The 5,000-nt window shown below is 41.9% G+C and overlaps 2 long non-coding RNA genes across 2 annotated transcripts in view; both read right to left on the bottom strand.

Moving 5' to 3' along the window:
• LOC141802623 (uncharacterized) overlaps nucleotides 1-788 on the bottom strand; it is a 5,933-nt gene extending 5,145 nt beyond the window's left edge. The window contains exon 1 of the long non-coding RNA XR_012599515.1: nucleotides 713-788. This is a non-coding gene — a long non-coding RNA (uncharacterized LOC141802623). The remainder of the gene's footprint in view (nucleotides 1-712) is intronic.
• A 4,177-nt stretch (nucleotides 789-4,965) lies between these two features.
• The window catches only part of LOC141803581 (uncharacterized), a 1,207-nt gene continuing 1,172 nt past the window's right edge, over nucleotides 4,966-5,000 (bottom strand). Inside the window, exon 3 of the long non-coding RNA XR_012599579.1 lies at nucleotides 4,966-5,000. This exon is cut by the window's right edge and continues 674 nt beyond it. This is a non-coding gene — a long non-coding RNA (uncharacterized LOC141803581).

Raw genomic sequence — 5,000 nt, 5'->3', positions numbered from 1 at the left:
AAAAACCCACAATAAACTACAAAAACCCACAAAAACCCACAAAAACCCACAATAAACTACAAAAACCCACAAAAACCCACAATAAACTATAAAAACCCACAAAAACCCACAATAAACTACAAAAACCCACAAAAACCCACAATAAACTACAAAAACCCACAAAAACCCACAATAAACTACAAAAACCCACAATAAACTACAAAAACCCACAAAAACCCACAATAAACTACAAAAACCCACAAAAACCCACAAAAACCCACAAAAACCCACAATAAACTACAAAAACCCACAAAAACCCACAAAAACCCGCAGCAGCAGCAGAAAGGCTCATGTTACTGTCTGGAGTCAAAGTGGTTACCATTTTTAATGTGTCGACTTGTCCTTTTGCCATCCATCATGGTCTTAATCCACATTCACTTAAGCAAATAAACTAGAATCCCAAAAAAACGAGGATGATAAGTTTTATTCTGAGGATACAAACAACTAACAATAACCAGCGCCTTAAAGAACAAAACAAAAAACAAAGAAACCAAAAAATACAAGCTTTGACAGAGCTCAGAAAAGAAAAGCTTTCTCAACTGGTCTCCTCTGTGTCTTTTGGTCGTTGACTTTTCTAAACATTGAAAAGTTTCAGGTTGTCTGAAGCTGATGGCTGTGAGGAGGACTGAGGGCATTAAAGCAGAGAATCATGAAAGCAGAGGAATGAACTCACCGTAAAAACATGCTGTCGTCGAGCAGGAAGTGAACTCAGCTGTTTGATGGTTTTCTGAGCCCAGTGAAGGAGAGTCACAGCTTTTTATGTTCGGATGTTTCCTCCTCCCCCTCCCTCCCCTCCCTCCCCTCCCTCCCCTCCCCTTTCTGCCCCCCCCCCCCCCCCCCCCCCCTGCATTCACTGATCACCTGTCCGGTCACCTGCCTGTAGGTGAACATCCTCATTTTTCTGATAACTCAAACATTTTGCTCTTTCAGGCAAACTTACCAAACTGGGCTTTCTGCTCCAGGGTCTGATCATGTTTCAGTAAACAGGAGTATTAACTTCTTGATTCGATACTTCCTCAACGCAGGAAAGAAAAACAGCATCTGTCTGTTTTCGCAGCAAGTTAGGGTTAGCTGCCAGCTCCAACCCTGAGCGCTACGTACGTCTTCCTATTCGGAGAATTCAGAGCAAAAGAAAGCTAAACAAGAGAGTGATCGGCACATGCTAAAGGCCAGGACCTGGCTAAGGGCTAAAACATGAGCTAAAGGCTAATGGCTAAAACATGAGCTGAAGGCTAAAGGCTAAAACATGAGCTGAAGGCTAAAACCTTAGCCATAGGTTACAACCCGGCCACAGGCCAACACAGTTTATACACACAGTTTATACACACAGTTTATACACACAGTTTATACACACAGTTTATACACACAGTTTATACACACAGTTTATACACACAGTTTATATTCCTTGTTTTCCTGATTTGAGTAAAGAAAGATGTTTCTGACTTTCAGACAGGCATTGTTGGAGATCTGCAGCTCAGAGTTCAGCTGAGGACAGAAAACTGAGACACAAAGGTTGAGATAAATCTGTCAGAGTGTTACTGAGGCTGCGCTCCCGTTAGCATGCTAACAGCCTTAAATGAGGTCAGTGTGAACAACAGAGTCTGAGTCCAAACAAACTGACTTTGTGCTCTAAAACACCCGCTGGATTTCACCTACACGGTTCTGTTGAACATTCAGATTTTAGTGTCTTTAGAGGAAACAAAAATTGGTCAAAGTGGAGCAGATCAAAAAACAAAACAAACCAAAAATAAACAACAAACAGAAAGTCACTTAAATCAAACCAAGACCCACAAAGACTGAGAGACACAAAAAAAACACAGAAACAGAGACAGAGGTATTCAAATAATACTCACAGACACACAGAGAAAGACACAGAAACTCAAAACAAACAAAGACACAAAGAAACAGAAACAGAGACAGAGGTATTCAAAAAATACTCACAGAGACACAGACACACAGACACAAAGAAACAGAAACAGAGACAGAGATATTCAAATAATACTCACAGACACACAGAGAAAGACACAGAAACTCAAAACAAACAAAGACACAAAGAAACAGACCGAGACATCTAAAACAAAACACACAGACGCAGAGACAGAAACACGCAAAGACACAGACACAAAGACAGACAGACGCAAAGACACAGACATAAAGACACAGACACACAGACACAAAGACAGACAGACGCAAAGACACAGAGACACAAAGACAGACAGACGCAAAGACACGGACAAAGAGACACACAGACACACAGACACAAAGACAGACAGACGCAAAGACACGGACACAGAGACACACAGACACACAGACACAAAGACAGACAGACGCAAAGACACAGAGACACAAAGACAGACGCAAAGACACAGACACAGAGACACACAGACACAAAGACAGACAGACGCAAAGACACAGAGACACAGAGACACAAAGACAGACGCAAAGACACAGAGACACAAAGACACACAGGCACAAAGACACGGACACAGAGACACACAGACACACAGACACAAAGACACGGACACAGAGACACACAGACACACAGACACAAAGACACGGACACAGAGACACACAGACACACAGACACAAAGGCACGGACACACAGACACACAGACACACAGACACACAGACACAAAGACACACAGACACACAGACACAAAGACACAGACACAGAGACACACAGACACAAAGACACAGACACAGAGACACACAGACACACAGACACAAAGACACGGACACAGAGACACACAGACACACAGACACAAAGACACGGACACAGAGACACACAGACACAAAGACACAGACTAAGAGACACAGAGATTTCAAACAAAGAAAGTCACATAGACAGACAGACAAAAACATAAAGACAAAAAGACAATAGGCAAGCAGAAGACACAAAGACTATACAGATAAAGATTGATTGATTTATTGATTAAAAGACACAGAGACTCAGGCAGGCAAAAAAGACGCAACAATTAAGTGACAAACCCCCCCCAAAAACAATGAAAGACAGAAACAGGGAAATACACATAGACAATCAAAGACACAAAAACATGGGGACACAGAGACAGAGACATGCAAAAAGACGACTGAGGAGACACAAATACAAAAAAGGAAGACGGATGAAAAGGAGAGAAAAGACTAGGACAAGCAAAAACACACAGACACACAAACACAGAGACACAAAGACTCACAAACACAAAGACACAAAGACACAAAGACACAGTGACACAAAGACAGAACCACAGAGACACAAAGACACAGAGACACAAAGACACAGAGAGACTGAGACATTAAGACACAAAGACACAGAGACACAAAGACACAGAGACACAAAGACACAGAGACACAAAGACACAAAGACACGGAGACACAAAGACACAAACACAAAGACACAGAGACAGAGAGACACAAAGACACACAAACACAGAGACATATAGACACAAAGACACAAAGACACAGAGACACAGTGACACATAGACACAGAGACACAAAAACACAAAAACACAAAGACACAAAGACACGGAGACACAGAAACACAGAGACACAAAGACACAGAAACACATAGACACAAAGACACAGTGACACAAAGACAGAACCACAGAGACACAAAGACACAGAGACACAAGACACAGAGAGACAGAGACATTAAGACACAAAGACACAGAGACACAAAGACACAGAGACACAAAGACACAGAGACACAAAGACACAAAGACACAGAGACACGGAGACACAAAGACACAAACACAAAGACACAGAGACAGAGAGACACAAAGACACACAAACACAAAGACACAAAGAAACAGAGACAGAGAGACAAAGTGACACAAAGACACAGAGACACAAAGAAACAGAGACACAGAGACACAATGACACAGAGACACAGTGACACAGAGACACAGAGGCACGCAAACACAAAGACACAGAGACACAGTGACACAGAGAGACAAAGGCACAGAGACACAGACACAGTGACACAAAGACATAGAGATACAATAACACAGAGATACAAAGCCACAAAAACACAAAGACACAAAGAAACAGAGACAGAGAGACAAAGTGACACAATGACACAAAGACACAGAGACACAAAGAAACAGAGACACAGAGACACAAAGACACAGAGACACAGTGACACAGAGACACAGAGACACAAAAACACAAAAACACAAAGACACAAAGAAACAGAGACAGAGAGACAAAGTGACACAATGACACAAAGACACAGAGACACAAAGAAACAGAGACACAGAGACACAATGACACAGAGACACAGTGACACAGAGAGACAAAGGCACAAAAACACAAAGACACAGAGACACAGTGACACAGAGACACAAAGCCACAGAGACACAGTGACACAAAGTCATAGAGATACAGAGACACAGTGACACAGAGACACAGGGACATAATTTTCCTGCCCACCGTTGTCATGTGTCTTCAGGTTAGTATTTTTTCGACCAAATGTTTACCATAACCTTTTTAAAAACGGAAAGTTGAAAGGTTACTCTGAAGGCTTGGCAACTGGAGGCTCATGGAGATTAAAGAAATTTGATGTAGCTCATTCCAAGGAAGAGGACTGGGATGACTAAAGGCTCCACCTCCTCTCCTAGAGACCGTAGGCCCTGATCTTCACTGACAGTCTGAAACTGATTGGTTTGTAACTGACATTGTAATAAGAGAGCACTTTAACTCCTCCCAATGAATCACTATTGAGCTTGACCATGAGTGTCCAACCAGGAAGTGATAAAACCAAAGAAACTTTAGAGGCTGAAAAAGAAACGAGTCTGAGTTCAGAGGTTATGTTCAGCTAAGCTTTATTCAAACATGACTGAGTAACAAACAACATCTTCTTGTTTTAAAAGAGAGTTTAATATAGTGAATAAAAATATAAAACAACAAAAGAGGAAATACTGAGTTCAGGTGGCAGTTTTCCAGGGGGCAGAAACACTGTAAAG

This window comes from Halichoeres trimaculatus, unplaced genomic scaffold (assembly GCF_033239565.1).
Source record: "Halichoeres trimaculatus isolate MK-OKI-2021-1 unplaced genomic scaffold, fHalTri1.1 fHalTri1_scaffold_14, whole genome shotgun sequence".
Taxonomy (NCBI): domain Eukaryota; kingdom Metazoa; phylum Chordata; class Actinopteri; order Labriformes; family Labridae; genus Halichoeres; species Halichoeres trimaculatus.
The sequence above is the reverse complement of the archived record's forward strand: the minus strand, read 5'-3'. Positions and strand labels throughout refer to the sequence as shown.